The 18,782-nt window shown below is 45.6% G+C and overlaps 1 non-coding gene and 1 pseudogene across 1 annotated transcript; one reads left to right on the forward strand and one right to left on the reverse strand.

The window, feature by feature from the left end:
• The window catches only part of LOC137318381 (zinc finger protein 850-like), a 263,722-nt pseudogene that overhangs the window by 131,878 nt on the left and 113,062 nt on the right, over positions 1 to 18,782 (forward strand).
• trnag-ucc (transfer RNA glycine (anticodon UCC)) lies at positions 17,260 to 17,331 on the reverse strand. Its single transcript has one exon. It is a non-coding gene; the product is annotated as a tRNA-Gly (tRNA).

Below are 18,782 nucleotides of genomic sequence, written 5' to 3' on the forward strand. Positions count from 1 at the left end.
GCGCTTCCTCAATACTCCACTGCAATGTGTGGTTGGATTATGTGTTCAAGGCTCTGGAGTGGGAATTGAACTCACAACCTTCTAAGTCAGAAGCAAGACTGCTATCACTGAGCCATGGGTGACACCTGAAAAGGGGGAGAGAGAGATAAGGGGTGTTTAGGGAGGGCATTCTGGAGCTGAGGCTGAAGGCACGGCTGTTAACAATAGGGCAAATGGGCTGCAGATGCACAAGCGGCAAGAGGTGAAAGAGCGGGGTGTTTGGCAGGGGCTGCAGCGTTGGAGGAAGTTACAAAGATAGCGAGGGGTGAGGGCCTGGTGGATGTAAGTGTAAGAAAGAAAACAGATGATTTGCAGGCTGAGGAGACTGGTATCCAGTGCAGGTCAGTAAGGGTTTTGGTGATTGGTGAGGGGCTAACCAGTCAAAACGGGAAGGGTTGGGATGGAATCCGTGTCAAGGATGTGGAGATTGTGGGGTCAAAGATTATGATTTCCCAATTTTAACTGGAGGAATTTGTGGCTCATCTCAAACAGAATGTCAGTCTGACATCACAAAGGCATTGGAAGGGTCAAGAGAGCCGGTGGTTTTGACAGAGTATATCTGAAAATTGGTCCATGGCTGCAGAAAATGACACCAAAGGGCAGCATGTCGATGAGGAAGAGGAGGGAGCCAAGGATTGAACCTTTAGAGACATCAGATATAACGGTGACAGGGTGGGGAGAGAAGCTCCTGCTACAGCTGTAGGGTTAGGGTTTGGCTAACTGTAGTGAACAGTGAGGAGGATAGTGATCGACTTCAAGAGGACAGAGACAGGCTGGTGGAATGGGCGGACACGTGGCAGATGAAATTTAACGCAGAAAAATGTGATGTAAAACATTTCGGTCGGAAGAATGACGAGTGGCAATATAATCTAAAAGGGGTAGAGGAACAGGGCGATCTGGGGGTATATGTACACAAATCGTTGAAGGTTGTATGACAGGTTGAGAAAGTCGTTAAAAAAGCTACGGGATCATAGGCTTTATAAATGGAGGCATCGAGTACAAAAGCAAACAAGTCATGATGAACCTTTCTAAAACACTGGTTTGGCTACAACTGGAATATTGTGTCCAGTTCTGGGCACCGCACTTTAGGAAAGATGTGAAGGCCTTAGAGATGGTGCAGAAGAGATTTAATAGAATGATTCCATGGATGAGGGACTTTGGTTACTTGGATAGAATAGAGAAGCTGGGGTTTTTCTCCTTGGGACAGAGACGGTTGTGAGGAGATTTGATAGATGTATTCAAAATCATGACGGGTCTCGACAGAGTAAATAGAGAAAAATTGTTCCTATTGGAGGAAGGTCAAGAACCAGAGGACAGAGATTTAAGGTGATTGGCAAAAGAACCAAAGGAGACATGAGGAAAAGTTATTTCACACGGCGAGTGGTTAGGATCTGGAATGCACTGCCTGAGGGGGTGGTGGAGGCAGATTCAATCATGGCCTTCAAAAGGGAACTGGATAAGTACTCGAAAGGAAAAAAATAGGGGCAATGGGGAAAGGGCGGGGGAGTGCGACTGGCTGGATTGCTCTTGCATAGAGCCGGCACGGACTTGATGGGCCAAATGGCCTCCGACCCTGCTACAATCTTTCTTTGATTCTATAATCAGACAGGTGAGTGGAACTCGGCGAGGGTAGTCCCAACAAAAGAGGCCAGTGATCAATGAATGAGGAGGTCACGGGTGGGATTAATGCAGGTGTCCAGGAGAGGGCGAAGATGGGAAGGGGTGGACCATTAAACCCGAGGATGAAAATTGTAAATGTTAGGCGATTGGGAAATGGGAGTTTGTGAGGGTCAGTGAGGCCGAGCAGGACCTGGTGCTGGTTGGAAGGTGGAAGTTGGGTGACCGGCCGGGAGTGCATTGGAGGAATGGAGTCTGGAGGGGACAGAGGCAATGAGGAGGGTTTCAATGGCAATGGGCTGAGGAATGAATGAAGGCGAGTGAGGGAGGCACGGGCCCTTTGTGATGGAGGTCAAATCGGGTCATGAGCTCAGCTCGGGGTTACACGGGAGCAATTTTACTGCAGCCGTCAACCAATGTAAAATAAACGGGTAAACATCTGCAGTAAAATAACGGAGAGAGGAATGGCAATGAAGCGCGTTCTTGTCCGACCCCTAATATCACCCACTGTCATTTCTCGGCTGCAATCATAAACGTGGCCTTTAACTGTCCCTGTGTCAGAGACACAAAAGTAATATTTTAACTGTGAAACTGCAGGAACAGAGTGAAACGGGTCTGCTTTTGTCCCTGGATTCAGTGTACACACGGTGAAATACGTAAAATTTATGAATTAAATGGAAAGAATGAACATGATCAATACAATTATATGAAAACTGTAAATGAAGCCGCTCATTGTTATTGGACCAGTCCTTTCTGAGCACAGCTTTTAACTTTATTCCTGAGAGAAGTCTCATTAAGATGATGCCCAAGACTTTGAGATGTTTGTGATATATCCACGTCTTTATTTCCATTGGAGTCAAAGCTGCTGATGTAATGTGTTTGTTCAGGTGACTGTAAGTAATAGCAATGATCAGGGGTATAACCGTGTCAGTGGAGATTTAGCCCCTGTATAAATCAGGCTCATTGCAATGTATCAGCGCAGAACGCCTGCCGGAGCTGCGGTTTTCAGATCAGCAGAAGTCACTGCTTCTCACAGAAATGGGATATTCAGTAATGTTTCAGATAGAACGCATTTACTATCCTGTTCTTGCAGCCATTGGAGTTCCAGGTAAGCTGTTAACTCACCTATGAACATTGTAAATCGGTGTTAACTCTGCTGCTGTACTGGCTAATTATTTTTACGCCCACCATGTTTTACACAGCCGCCTGTTCTGTTCTATCAGTTGAATGATTGATTGTTTAAAGTCTCTGCTCTTTCAGTCTTGTAGGAGTTGCATTATATCTGTAATAAACTTTGTTTATCTAACCCTGGCATTGTTGCTGGATTATTCGCTGTACTGAATGTATTGTTGAATAATGGTATGTACTTAACTTCAAAATGTTCGGTCTTGTAACAACTGCATTATCTCAGTTATGATCTTTGCATTTCCAATCCTGACATTGTTATTGGATTATTCACTGTACTGAATTTATTGTCGAATAATGGTTCGTCTATAACTTCCAGACATTCGGTCCTCCAGAAATTGCATTATATCCGTAGACTCCATTCCTCCAATGCACTCCTGGCCGGTCACCCAAATTCCACCTTCCAAACAGCACCAGGTCCTGCTCGGCCTCACTGACCCTCACAAATTCCCATTTCCCAATCGCCTAACATTTACAATTTTCATCCTCGGGTTTAATGGTCCACCCCTTCCCATCTTCGCCCTCTCCTGGCATTGTTATTGGAATAATCTATGTACTGAATATATTAGAATCAGTGTCTGGGCTAAGAGCTGGTATCAGACCATGAGGAGCTGTTAACAGTTTCATGTTGTGGAACTAACCTGTCCTGGAATATTTTTTCATCAATGTGTTTTCAGTAATTGATAATGAGACAGCTCACGGTCTCAGTGTTACAAGGAGGCAGCGCAATGTCCTCCCTCCACAATAACATGGTTCAGTTTAACTGGGATTTCAATGTATTTATTGGTTACCACTGTTATGAGATATTATTTCATTGTGTGTGTTTCTGACGTAGCTCCAGAGTTCTGGTTACTGAACTGAGTTGTTGCTGATTCTTTCACATCTCATTCTCTGCTTCACTGTGGATGAATTCACTGTGAAATGCAATATTTTGAGGTTATGTTGTATCAGTTTGCACTTTATCTGTTGGAATCATGACCCCTTCTATTTAGCTGTCGATTATAAGCAGCACCGGTGTTTTTCGCGTTTTGTTAATTGAACAATGCCTCCTTCTAAATCTGTACTTTAAAATTACATGAGAAGGAATTTCAATTATTGTGAGGTGTGTCTGGAAGAGGCATTCGATTCTGTTTATTCCATGAATTGGAGATGAAGTGAACAGTGTAGGTGAACAGCTGGAGACTTGAATGATCTGTAGAAAAATTGAACTGTTCACAGACGCTAAACTGACACTAAGAATAGGGTCGTTGGAACACCGGGCTGGTGAAGTGAAAACAGGCGCAGGATGTTAGGATTTACTCCGATGTTAAAGGGGCATTGAGAAAGAGTGTAGAGGCAGCGTGGAGAGATAGAGAGGAGCGATACAGAAAGGGGCTGAGAAGAAAAACGAGAGGGGAGAAAAGCAACGAGGAAAAGAGAAAGACAGAGAGAGAAAGACACATGCACAGAAAGCGAGAGGGAGGGGAGGAGAGAGAGAGAGCGGCAGCGATGTGACTAATTTGTCGGAATGAACTGCTGAAACTTCCAGTACAAATATGAAGAGGAAATGTGACTTGAAGGTTTTATTAGGATGTTGTCAGATTGTGAGAGTTTTATTGTACTCGCGCCGAGTGTGTTTATTGCAATCGGGTCCTCAGTCTGTTCATGTGAATATTTCTTTTACTTGTTTACTGACTGGATACATAAAAATGTTTGAAATGTATTTAATGAATAAAATCAGTGATTTCTTGATCACATTGAATTATTAGGATATTGTATTCTAGAATCTATATGTCAGCTTAATGCAATAAAGAAAGCGGCTAATTCAATTAATGCATTTCAATTTAATTTTAATTGAATGTGCAAAGTAAGTTTATTGAACACATTATGTAAACAACGAGCTGTTCATTGACACCAATAACCACAGAAATTAAAGGTGAAATTCATCAATCGTGTTTTGTTACTGGGACCACTCGATTAGATTTCCTCCAACACTCTGCTGCAGTCTCTCCCTGTGAATCCCAGCCTCTCCTCCCACTAGATTGAATCCTCTGTCTCCTCACCCGTTATTTCAATGTATCCGCTTTCGAAAACCACCTGCTCCTGACTCCACTCCAGCTCCGACATGTCCTTTTCTTTTTCTCCCTCCTAATCTCACTCACTGGCTCGGCCTCCAGCTGTCTCTTCCAATCCGTTCCGAAACTTCAAATTCACCGTCGCGTATCTTGTTCTTTCCGTTTTGTGCCGGCCACTGTCGGCTCTCTTAACCCTGAGCAACAAACCAGCAGCACCGCCCCCTGTCCTCTCACCTTCCCGGCCATCAGTCACTTTCCCTTCCATCTGGAGCCCAAATACGGATTTAACCCGTTGGATTGCCGTTCCGTAAAACCCCTTCTCCCTTCCCCACCGGCAACGTGCCCTCACTCAGCTCTTCCAGTGGATCCGGTGCTCTCTTTATTGACTTTCGTATTAATTTCTCAATTCGTTATTGATAATTGTGTTTAAAAACATTTCTCTGCCCGAAAGCGCTGCCCAGGTCAGCGAATCAGTTTCTACCGCAGCAACAAAGCTGGAAATTTCACCCCAGATCAATTCAAACTGCAGCTTTGGCTCCAGGTCTGATCAGTAATTTCTCAGATTCCGTTTCTCTCTCTTACAGTTAATTTGGTGGCGATTGTGATCCTGTCCCAAGGAAAGTGCGGACTCTCCAAATGTATCACTCGCTACCTGGTGGGAATGGCGGCGGCCGATCTCCTGGTCGTTATCACTGATGTCATAATGTCGCGCATTGTTGAGATTTATTTCCCAGTTTCATTTTCGACCATTACCCCCGTGTGTCGTCTCATTGTCATCCTGAGTTTTGCAGTCACGGTGGCCTCTGTCTGGTTTACAGTGGTTTTCACTTTTGATCGATTTGTGGCCATTTGTTGTCAGAAGCTGAAAACAAAATATTGTACCGAGAAAACGGCGGCTGTTGTTATCGGGGTGGTGAGTGCGCTGAGCTGTTTACTAAACATTCCCTGGTACTTTATAACTGACCCGGAATATATAATGGACAATGTACCCCGGGGTTGTGTCTGGAAACCGATTATTTTCACTTCACCCGCATGGGCAGCGTTTGAGTTCTTTTATCTTGTTTTGATGCCTTGCCTCCCATTCATTCTGATTTTACTGTTCAATGTTCTCACCGCCAGGCACATTTTAGCGGCCAACAGAGTCCGCAGGGGACTCCGGGGCCGCAGCAAAGGAGAGAATCACAAGGATCCAGAGATGGAGAACCGAAGGAAATCCATCATTTTACTCTTCAGTATATCAGGCAGTTTTATATTGTTATGGAGCACACTCGTTTTTTTCATTATCTCTACGCGTATAACAAACATCCAGTACTATACGGTCAGTGACATTGAGTCAGCCGGATTCATGCTTCAACTTCTCAGTTCCTGCACCAACACGTGTATTTATGCTGTGACCCAGACTAAATTCAGAGAGGAGCTGAAGAACGGGGTAAAATACCCACTGAATCTAATTGTTACATTAGTTAAATCATAGAAATCTCTCAAGACTTTTCATCCGAAATTAAATAAAATGTCAATTAGAGTAGATTTTCCGGTTTGGCGGTGGGGTAAGATTTTACCATCCATTGACATCAATGACTTCATGAAAGTAACTGATATCAATCCAATACTTTAAATAAATTTGGAAATACCAGACAGGAATTATATTTTACCCAACAAAAGCTGTGTTGTGAAATGATACAAGATGTAATTATGACGTGAAATTGGTTGCTGTCATTAGTCTGGAAATAATATGATTTCAATATTAAATGTTTAATCCTGAAATGAATAAAATCAAATGCTCCTTTTCGGTTGATGATTATTTCCCATCACACACACTGCCCGGTGGGATGGACTGAGGGTGAGCTGTCAGTGTCAGACAGCGTCCTGTTCATTGGGACATTTGTTTTGATCAGAACAGAATAATAATGGACCAACACCCGGACCGTTACAAACTGGTAAAATATTAATGTAATTTCAAACTCCAGTGAGGAGTTCCGGAGATCGTTTCCTCTCTGAGCTGCTGTGCAGCAATGTTTACTCACTGCAGGGAGTTTAATGGGACATTAGGCTGGGCCTGGTTACACAGATCTATAAGGAAATCTCCTGATACATTTCTGAGACGATCAGGGGCCGGGAGATTTCGCAAGGTCAGAGCAGGCCAAGGGTAAGCTCTCCAGCTCCTCCTTGCCCCACGAAATATATGTTAAAAAACAAACTTCTCAGTGTTCTGTACCACTCAATGCCCATCGAAAGGGCGGCTCCTCCTCCCATTTGTGCCCAGCATTAAATGGTGTCCCGTGTACGTCATCATACTCTGATTTACATATTACACGTGGTCTGACCGGAATCAGGTGAGTGTTGCTCTGGCCCCTTTTCACAGGACCCCACCCACGGTGGCGGAGGCAGGACCGACAGTATTAAACGGGCGGCACGTGACCTGGCATCATTTACTCGTCTCATCCACCTCATTTCCGCCAGGCGGGGATGATTAAAATCGGCCACACCTTTCCTGGCCTACACCCTAGTATTAATCTTGGAAGCCCAAAAGTTGGTCCGTTTTCTCAAACTGCATCGGTTCACAACACGTGGAGGGAAATTTTGACCATCGCTGGGGGCTGAGCTGGTCGAGCGGATCACCCGCTGCTTATAGTACCGGCCCGATTTTAATTTCTGCTCCGTCAGTTTACCGCCCAAGCAGTGAAGGTGAAATTACCCCTCCGTCTCTGACCCCAAGGTTCGACAGGTGTGTGAAAGACATCACACAGTGTTTGCCAAACACTAACATGAATGTGGGCGAATAGATCCGTGTATTCGGGTAAAAGGTGAAAACCCTCTCCACAGAGACCAGGACCTCTATACCGTGGAGTCGAAGAGGTTTCACCCCCAACAGCTCGGTAACACAGGACACTGTACACTACGGGCAGTTCCCCGGGACATACACCAAGACAGATATCAACTGCTGCTGGTAGACCATCATTTCCGTTAAGGTGCCCCCATGGTCCGCCCGAAACCGGCTGGACTTCCAGCTGAAGGAGCTGTCCACGACCGAGTACTGCCGACTGGTACACTCCAAGGTCCAGGAGTACGTGCTGTGGGATGCAGTGAAGCGAGGTGCGGTCTGCGTAAAGGCTCTATGGGGAAAGGCCACCGTGTAAGGCCATTTCACCTTGTATTGTGCAGCATGTATTAGACGATATGTACTGTGTGTTGAATTGTAATAATGGAACCGTAGTTTGTACGATCTGTATTGTGTTGTTTTGAATTGTAACTGTGATATTAACATTGAACTGTGTGTATCCATCAATTTTATGAAATAAATATATTTTGAATTTTTTTTTTAAAAGATCGAGTCTCACCGTGTCTGTTGTTATTGAACAGTGAAGAGTGGAAATAAAGCCGGACAGTAAAAATGTGGGGAGTTAAACAAAGACCATTTATTGCAGGCACCAGGTGAGAAATTGGATTAATTTCTTCATGATGAGAAACTAAAGACAGTAGAGCAGCAATGGGATTTGGGTGTCCAGGTACACCAATCAGTAAAAGCTAGTGCACATGTACAAAAAAAATAAAGATCCCAATTTCGAGGTTGTCATATCCCAAGGTATCGCTATCAGATACCGAGCCAACTCGCTGGAATTTGCTGATACAATCAGGCCCCACTGCTTCCTTTGTTGGTCCATTCCATATATCTGCATTCAAGAAGTTGTTCAAACATTCTGCTCATCCTATGCCCCAGGTAGAGAAGACTAATAGTGGCATTATGTGAGTTTGGACAATTCTGTTTTTATTTGCAATTTTTTCCCTTTTTTTCTACATTTCTATTTTAATTTAAATCTTCCAGATTTGGCATTTTTAAACAAATTCTACAAACCCTGTGCGCAGTGAGTGCTGACTCCGAGCAATTTGATTGACAGCTCTCACCTCAGCCCCCTCCCACTCCTCTTGGGTTGACTCCTCACATCACGTGACACGCGGGAGCGTCACTCAACGTTGCGCGCTGACGTCAAGCCGCGTACGTGCGCTGCGGCCAGGGAAGCCGCGCATGCGTCGCGCGGGTCGTGTGCCACGTTCCCTTAGCAACAGGCCGGCGCCGGGAGGATGACGCCGGGCGGGCGGTGCTGTGGGCGGGGGCGAGGCCGACAGAGGGAGGGCCCGCACCCGGGAGTGGCCTGAGAGGGGAGGGGGGGGTGACGGGGGGAGTTACTCGGGGCCTCCTGCGGGCCCCGTGAATCTGAACTCTGTCAGCGGCCGGTGTCGAGCTGGGCTCGGGGGGGAGTCACTCTCCCGCCTCCCCGCCAAACGGGCCGTGGGTCGGAGCCCTAAAGTGAGCGAGAATCAAACAGCACAGAGAGAGGCCGCTCGGCCCATCGCACCTGTGCCGGCTCTGTGAAAGAGGCCGCTCGGCCCATCGCGCCTGTGCCGGCCCTGTGAAAGAGCGATCCCATTAGTCCCACTCCCCCCTGCTCTTTCCCCACAGTCCCGGAAATTTCCGCCCTTCAAGGATTGACCCGATTCCCTTTTGAAAGTTATTATTGAATCTGCTCCCACCGCCCTTTCAGGCAGTGAATTCCAGATCAGAACAACTCGCTGCCTAAAAACATTCTCCTCATCTCCCTCTGGCTCTTTTCCCAATTCCCTTCAATCTGTGTCCTCTGCTTACCGACCCTCCCGCCAGTGGCAACAGTTTCTCCCCATCGACTCCATCAAAACCCCTCCTCATTTTCAACCCCTCTATTAAATCTCCCCTTAACCGTCTCTGCTCTAAGGAGAACAATCCCAGCTTCTCCAGTCTCTCCCGGTAACTGAAGTCTCTCATCCCCGGTACCATTCGAGTCAATCTCCCCTGAACCTTCTCTGCTCCAAAGAGTGTAATCCCAGCTTCTCTATTCTCTCCATAATTATTATTATTTATTAAGTGGGTTGTGCTGGGTATCTGGAAGCTGTAATTCGGTGAGTAGAAAGCAGTGGGAGGATAAGTCGGCAGATTGATTTTGGGAGATGGTGAAGACGCGATCGTGGATTCAGACAAGGGAGGGAGGTGGTCTTTGAGACCGTCCGTGCTCTGTTGTAAGATCTCACTGTGTGTGTCTTGTTCCAGCCGTTCCAATTTGTACCTGTGACCTGACTGGCGGAGTCTGCGAACTCGACTGCTGCTGTGACCCTGACTGTTCCTCCGCGGACATCAATGTCTTCTCCACCTGTCTGCCGGGCAGTGAACCGTAAGTTTCTGTTCATGTGTTACTACACTGGCTCCCGATCCGACAAAGGCTCGATTTTAAGACACTCATCCTCGTATTCAAATCCCTCCATGGTCCTCTCCCCCTCCCTATCTCTGTAACCTCCTCCAACCGAATGAATCTCCACCGACAACCCCATGTCACTCCACCCTATCATGGATTCTACCCCACCCATTTATCTCCGCCCACAGCCCATGTACACTCGACGCACAATCATTGCTGGGACACTCAGTCCTGTTATACACACAGTCAGTGCTGGGACACTCTATCCTGTTATACACACAGTCAGTGCTGGGACACTCAGTCTTGTTATACACACAGTCAGTGCTGGGACACTCAGTCTTGTTATACACACAGTCAGTGCTGGGACACTCAGTCTTGTTATACACACAGTCAGTGCTGGGACACTCAGTCTTGTTATACACACAGTCAGTGCTGGGACACTCAGTCCTGTTATACACACAGTCAGTGCTGGGACACTCAGTCCTGTTATACACAGAGTCAGTGCTGGGACACTCAGTCCTGTTATACACACAGTCAGTGCTGGGACACTCAGTCCTGTTATACACACAGTCAGTGCTGGGACACTCAGTCTTGTTATACGCACAGTCATTGCTGGGACACTCAGTCTTGTTATACACACAGTCAGTGCTGGGACACTCAGTTCTGTTGTACACATTGTCAGTGCTGGGACACTCATGTCTGTTATACACACAGTCAGTGCTGGGACACTCAGTCCTGTTATACACACAGTCAGTGCTAGGACAATCAGTCCTGTTATACAGTCAGGGCTGGGCCATTCAGTCCTGTTATACACACACTCAGCGCTGAAACACTCAGTCCTGTTATACACAGTCATATAAATAAATAACTGGAAAAAAAGAATGAAATCTCCAGGACCTGATGTTTCCCACCTCACGGTATTAAAGGAAACGGGTGGGGAAATTGCAGATGCATTAGTCATAATTTCCCATAGCTGTCTAGACTGAGGAATTGTGCTTTTGGATATGAAATTTGAAAATGTCACTCCGTTATTTAAGAAAGGAGGGAGGGAGAAACCAAGAAAATATAGACCTGTCAGTTTAAAGTCAGTTGTTGGGAAATTACTGAAATCTATCATCAGAAACAAAATGAGCTGTTCAAAGAGAGTGAAGATGGATTGTGAAGGGCAGCTCATGTCTGAGTAATCTAGTTGAACGTTTTGAGCTCTCTAACAAGGTGGACAGGGGATTGAATATGGATGTTGTCTGTATGGACTTCCAGAAAGCATTTGATAAGGTTCAGCACAAGAGATGAATGAATAAAAGTGCACAAAATTGAAAGTTGCTTTGTGACTTGGGTTGGAATTGGTTGGGTGGTCGGAGAAGAGAGTATGGATAAAGGGAATGTTCTTTGATTGGCGAATTTTAAAAAACGTATCCCCAGGGATCTGTACTCAGCTTTTCACCATATTTATCAATAACTTGGATGAAGGAATAGAGAGTTGTAGATCCAAGTTTCCTGGCGACACTAAGTTAGGAGGCACAGTAAGTGGTGTAGATGGGAGCAGGAAGTTACAAAGAGACAGTTTAAGTGAATGGACAAACTGTGGCAGATCGAGTACAATGTGGGGAAGAGTGAGATCATTCACTTTGGATGCAAAAAGGAAATATTGGAGTATTTTCTTAAAGTGAGAGACTGGGAACGGTGCAGAAGCAAAGGGATTTGGGTGTCCATGTACACAAATCACTAAAAGCTCGGGCACAGATAAAAAATCACAGACTAATGGAATGTTGGCCTTTATCTCGAGGACTGGAATACAAAGTGGAGGAAGTGATGCTTCGGAACAAGAGGGCATAACCTTAAATTTAGAGCTTGTGCATCTAGCATTGAAATCAGGAATGTCTTTTTCACTCAAGGGTAGTGGAAATCTGCTCAGGCTGATTGAAGTGGACCCTGTGATATAATAGAATATTCTGTCCTGTCAGACTTGGACATCTTGTAGATCCATCTTTTAAAAAGGTGGAGTAACTCATTTCAAAGATGGATTCCACTCACTTCATCATAAGTCCTCAAACTGCTTGTCTTATCATCGAGCTATCAAGGACAAGAAAAACTGTGTTTAAAAGAAAGCTGATTTATTTGACACTTGTACAGAATTCTGATACTGCAGTCCAGTGAAATGGATTATTAACATCAGAAACAGCCCCCAACTGCCAGAATGAACACGGTTTACTCCTGAATGCGATTAAAGCAGTGATAACAGCAGTATCCAACCAATGCAGTCACATGTGAACTCGCTGGTGTATTAGTAGGCTGGTTGTCAGAGTGAATCCCTTCCCACACACGGAGCAGGTGAACGGCCTCTCCCCAGTGTGAATACGTTGGTGTCTCAGTACATCCCTTGTTCTTTTAAAGCTCTTCTCACAGTCAGAACATTGAAAGGGTCTTTTATCAGTGTGAACATGTTGATGTTCACTGAGGTAGGATGAACGAGTGAATCCCTTCCCACACACGGAGCAGGTGAACAGCCTCTCCCCATTGTGAATATGTTGGTGTGTTTGCAGGTTGGATGACTGACTGAATCTCTTCCCACACTCAGTGCAGGTGAACGGCCTCTCCCCAGTGTGAGTACGTTGGTGTGTCAGTAGATCCTTTTTTCTTTTAAAGCTCTTCTCACAGTCAGAACATTTAAAAGGTCTTTTATCAGTGTGAACAAGTTGATGTGTCAGAAGGCTGGATGAATGAGTGAATCTCTTCCCACACACGGAGCAGGTGAACGGCCTCTCCCCAGTGTGAATTCGCTGGTGTCTCAACCGGTGGGATGATCGAGTGAATCCCTTCCCACACACGGAGCAGGTGAACGGCCTCTCCCCAGTGTGAACTCGCTGGTGTATCAGGAGGCTGGATGACTGAGTGAATCCCTTCCCACACACGGAGCAGGTGAACGGCCTCTCCCCAGTGTGAGTGCGTTGGTGTTTCAGCAGATCACTTTTTCTTTTAAAGCTCTTCTCACAGTCAGAACATTTGAAAAGTCTCTTATCAGTGTGATCAAGCTGATGTTCAATAAGGCTGGATGACTGAGTGAATCCCTTCCCACACACGGAGCAGGTGAACGGCCTCTCCCCAGTGTGAACTCGCTGGTGTGTCAGCAGGTTGGATGACTGAGTGAATCCCTTCCCACACTCATTGCAGGTGAACGGCCTCTCCCCAGTGTGAGTGCGTTGGAGTTTCAGCAGCTCATTTCTGCTTTTTAAACTCTTGTCACAGTCAAAATATTTAAGAGGTCTCTTATCAGTGTGAACAAGTTGATGTTCAATGAGGCTGGACGAGAGAGTGAATCTCATCCCACACATGGAGCAGGTGAATGGCCTCTCCCCAGTGTGAACTCGCTGGTGCGCCTGCAGGTGGGATGACTGAGTGAATCCCTTCCCACACACGGAGCAGGTGAACGGCCTCTCCCCAGTGTGTCTGCGTCGATGAGTTTACAGCTGGGACGGGTAATTGAATCCCTTCCCACAGTCCCCACATTTCCACGGTTTCTCCATCCTACGGGTGTCCTTGTGTCTCTCCAGGTTGGACGATCAGTTGAAGCCTCGTTCACACACAGAACATGTGTCCGGTTTCTCCCCGCTGTGAATGGTGCGATGTTTTTACAGGTTGTGGAACTGGTTAAAGCTCTTTCCACAATCAGTGCACTGGAGTTTACAAAAGTCCTCACTGTGAATACAGAATAGAAATTCAGAACAGGCAATTCTAGTTTCTATGGAACATTCTTCCTGCTCATTCCCCCAGACTGTAAATCCCCGTCTCACACACTCACCCTCCTCCCTCTGCTGAAACCCAAAACCATCGCACCATCTCCAACATTTGGGTTGGGTTGGAGGCCTTGAATCTGAGTTGGGAAATATAATTGGAGAAACTTGATTCAATTTAGAAACTAAACTATTCAAAATCAAAGAACATGGATTATTGTAATTAATATAGTCCTTTCACGCCTAGTGGGAAAGAAGTGATGTCTGGGCTGCGGATGAGTGTTTGCGCCCGGTTACACAGCGTGTCCCTCTCTCTCCGCTTCAAATTCGCTTCCTTTGGCTCACGGCCTCATTCACGCATCCAGCTGACTGCAGCCCTTTAAAGCTCGACTGGAGTCATCCTTTGTTTATTGACTTGACCCATTGCCACCCACCTTGCCTTGCAGCTTCATCCCTTTTTTTGCTTCATCACTCCTGCCCTCCACCCTATCACAGACCTTCTCTTTTGTTCTTTCCCTCCCCGCCCCCTCTTTCCCTGCCTCTCTACTTGCTCAAAAACTGTTAATTCTTTCACTTCTTCAAGTTCTGACAAAACCTTAACACTAATCTGAAACGTTAACTCTGTTTCATTCTCCGCGGATGCTGCCTGACTTGCTGAGGATTTCCAGCATTTTCTCTTTATGTTTCACATTTCCAGCATTCGTAGTATTTTGCTTTTGATTGGTAAACCTCGCCCTTTCACACCCCATCACAGAAATATCGGCAAGAGGGTTTTACAATGGCGATAATCTTACCCAGAATGCCCCGCGCGGTAGAATACGGTCTATCTCAATTCAAAGGTCAGCAGCGCGCAGGCGCGGGAAGGGCCCATGGCCAGAGCATGCGCGGTTCTGGTCGGAGACACTGAGCGGGGCCGAGCGGAGTCTCAGCAACACCGAGTGCGGCTCAGAACCCGAATCAGAGCCGGGGGGCCCGGCGGACGGGCGGCCCGGGTGCCCTTAGCACCATTAAACCCCTCACCCAGCGCCTCCCTCGTCCCACCCGCCGCTTCCCGGTTTCTTCTCCTGTTTCCACCGAGTCCGACTCGCGACAAACTGCAGGACCGAAGCGCTCCCAGAATGCAGGGCGGGCCTGTGGAGCATGCGCAGTCTGATCGCGAAATCAGCGCATTGGAGAGATAGACGGGTTTCTGGGGCGCGGGGGATTGTGGGGCCTCCGGCCGCCATTAGTCACCGGGAGTCGGTCAGTGTTTTTTTGCCGGCGTCGCGCACAGAAGCGTTTCTCGAAATACGGACTGAGGAATTGAGGGTCGGTTTGCTGAACAGACACTGACCGTACAATGTGGAACAGTGTTTCACAAACATTTTTCCTCGTGACCCAGTGGAAGGAAAACACTTCCCCCAGGGATCCAAAACAATAATATCTTCCGGCTGGAGTTTTCATCAAATCCCAATAAAGGTCAGTCCATGCTCTTCACTTCATTTCAAGTAATAACTAAAATTAGACATCGACGTTACTTGAAAAACATTTGAAATATTGTGTCAATACAGTAAATAAAAGTTCAGGTTGAGTTTCACTTACTTAATGTGACGGATGTGTCTGCCTGTTGTTCATGATCTCGTTCCAATCTGGATCACAAGATGAAAGCGCTCCACGCATATCAGGCAGGGTTGAGTCGGTTTCTTTCTCTTGTTTTTAACCTTCTCAAAGTCGAAAATCCCAGTTCGCAGATGTAGGTTTTTGTGAACGGCAGGAACAACAGAACACTAATCTTGCTTACAGTGGATAATCTTTGAAAGCACTGATCCAAAAATAAGACAAACTGAATGACTTGAGGCGTGTTTTCAGTGCGCTGTCACAGGTGAGTCGCATCAGCCCGTTTTCTTGATCAGGCATCAAATTTAGCTTCATTATAGATTCAGGATTTTCGAAAGCAAAAGGATCTTTCACCCAACGCTTTTCCATCGAATTTTCAAATCCCTCTGCAGGGAAGTCGTGACTAAAATGTTCAGACAGAGCAGCGAAATGTAACTGTATGACACAGTTCATTTCATTCCCTTTATCTTCCTCGATACAGTTCTCTCCACCCCAGAGGGTTGCGGATGTTCAGTCGTTTAGTGTATTCAAGATTGAGTTTGATAGATTTTTGGACAAGACAATCAAGGGATATGGGGATCGGGCAGTTAAGAGCAGATGATCCATTGAATGGCGGAGCAGGCTCGAGGGGCCGTAAGGCCTACTCCTGCTCATATTCCTTATGTTCTTATCCTGCCAGAGGTGCGGTGCCCAGAACTGAACACAATACTCTAAATAAGCTCTAACCAGAGCTCTGAATAACTGTGACATAACTGCCACTCATTTTTATTTCCTGTCCCTTGAAATAAACATCAAAATACCATTACCATTTTAACTTATTTTTGCACCTTTTAGTGAATTCTGTACTTGGTCTCATTAACCCCTCTGCTCATCCACAGTTCCTAGTTTCTTGCCCTTTAGAAAATACTCTGACCTATCTTTTTATGGTCCAAAGTGGATGACCTCACACTTCCCCACGTTGAACTCCATCTGCCACAGTTTTGCCCACTCACTGAATCTATCAATGTCCCTTTGCAACTTTCTGCTCCCATCTATAATGTTTACGGTGCTACCTAACTTAGTGTCATCAGCACACTTGGATATAAGGCTCTCTACATAAGAATATAAGAAATAGGAGCAGGAGTAGGCCATACGATACGCGAGCCTGCTCCGCCATTCAATCAGATCATGGCTGATCTTCGACCTCAACTCCACTTTCTCGCCCCATCCCCATATACCTTGATGCCATTAGCGTCCAAAAATCTATCGATCTCAGCTTTGAATATATTCAACGACTGAGCATCCACAGCCCTCTGGGGGAAGAATTCCAAAGATTCACAACTCTTTGAGTGAAGAATTTTTTCCTCATGTCGATGCTAAATGGCCGACCCCTTATCTTGATACTCTGACCTCAAGTTCTTGACTCTCCAGCCAGGGGGATCAGCCTCTCCGCATCTACCCTGTTAAGCCGTCTAAAAAGTTGACACGTTTCAATGCGATCATCTCTCATTCTTCTAAACTCCAGCGAATATAGGCCAATTTTACACAATATGTCCTCATAGCACAATTGCAGCAAGTCCTTATTACTCTTATATTGCAACACCGTTGCAATAAAAGCTAACATATCATTTGCCTTCCTCGCTCTCGTTAGACCCTTGGTAGCTCACTATTTTCAGTATATTTGTCATCTATTCCTTCAATAGGAAAAATAAATTAACGTTGAAAACGTTTTGCTGTAATTATACCAGTTTATGTTTTGGAAACAATATCCAGCTGAACTGCAACAAATTCGATGGCAAACTTAATGATGGAAATAATTTAATAAGAATACTGAAATGCGATGGCCGGGAATCGAACCCGCGTCAACTGTTTGGAAGGCAGCTATGCTCACCACTATACCACCATCGCTGACAATCAGGGATGATCAAACTGCTCTCAAACATCAGACCCTGAACAGACACTGCAGGCTGTTGGATTTTGTTCTTCATTGAAACTGGTTTCTGACGGATCCTTTCTCGCTCTGTTGCAGTTCCCGTTTCCGCCCAGGAGATGTCGCCAACCCCCAATCAATGGAAATTACACAACAGCCAGTAATTCTTCACCTGATATCGGACTGAAGAGACAGTCGATACCTGCAATACTTGACCGGCTGGAAATACATTTTGCCGCAGCTCACATCAGCCATTGAGTAAAGTTAGATAATTACATTAAATCATTATGGAGACCTGACTACCAGCTGGGCACGAATGGCAGCTTCATATTCAAGTCTATAAGATCGTTAGAAAGGACAGAGAAATAGGGAAAGGAGGAGGAGCAGCAATATTACTAAAGGACAATATTACAGCAGTTCAAGGATAGAATATCAGTGAGGGTGAGCGGGCAGTGTAAACACTCTGAAAGACCCAAGGAGAGCAAGGTTCATGTAGTCGATGCAGTATATTTGGATTTTCCGAAGGCCTTCGATAAGGTACCGCGTTGGAGACTCAGGGCTAAGTTCAGAGCACGTGGAGTCAGGGGACAGGCGGTAGAATGGTTTGCAAGCTGGCAACAAAACAGAAAACAGAGAATAGAGGTTAAGGGTAGTTACTCAGATTGGCAAAAGGTGGGAAGTGGAGTTCCACAGGGATCGGTGTTGGGACAACTGTTGTTCACAATTTACATTAACAATTCGGGATTCGAGAATCGGAAGTACAATTTCAAAGTTTAAGGACGACAAATAATTGGGGGGTGTAGTTAGTACAAAGGAAGAATGCATCAAAATGCAAGAGGTCATTAATAAAGTTGCAGAATGAAGAATAAGGAGGTCACATACTGCCTGGATAATAAGAGTCTAAACGGGATAGAGAAGCAAATGGATCTCATGGTACATATATACAAATTACTCAAAGTAGCGACACAAGTTAATGAGGTCATAAAAAGGCAAATCAAACACTAGGATTCATTTCCAGAGGGATAGAATTGAAAAGCAAAGAAGTTATGTTAAACGTGTATGGGACCTTGGTTTGACCACACTTGGAGTATTGTGCACAGTTCTGGTCTCCATATAAAAGAAAGGACTTAGAAGGTGCAAAAAAGATTCTCATGACACGAGAAATGAGAGGATATTCTTATTAGGAAATGCTGAACAGACTGGGGGTGTTTTCACTGGAAAAGAGAAGGCTGAGGGGTGACCTGATAGAGGTCTTACGTTAGGGTTTCATAGGGTAGACATAGAGAAAATGTTTCCACTTGTGGCGAGTCCAAAACTAGAGGCAATAAATATAAAATAGTCCCTAATAAATCCAATGGGAAATTCAGGAGAAACAGCTTTTCCCAAAGAGTGGTTAGAATGTGGAAAATGCTCCCACAAGGAGTAGTTC

The sequence above is a fragment of the Heptranchias perlo genome, unplaced genomic scaffold (assembly GCF_035084215.1).
Source record: "Heptranchias perlo isolate sHepPer1 unplaced genomic scaffold, sHepPer1.hap1 HAP1_SCAFFOLD_70, whole genome shotgun sequence".
Classification (NCBI taxonomy): Eukaryota; Metazoa; Chordata; class Chondrichthyes; order Hexanchiformes; family Hexanchidae; genus Heptranchias; species Heptranchias perlo.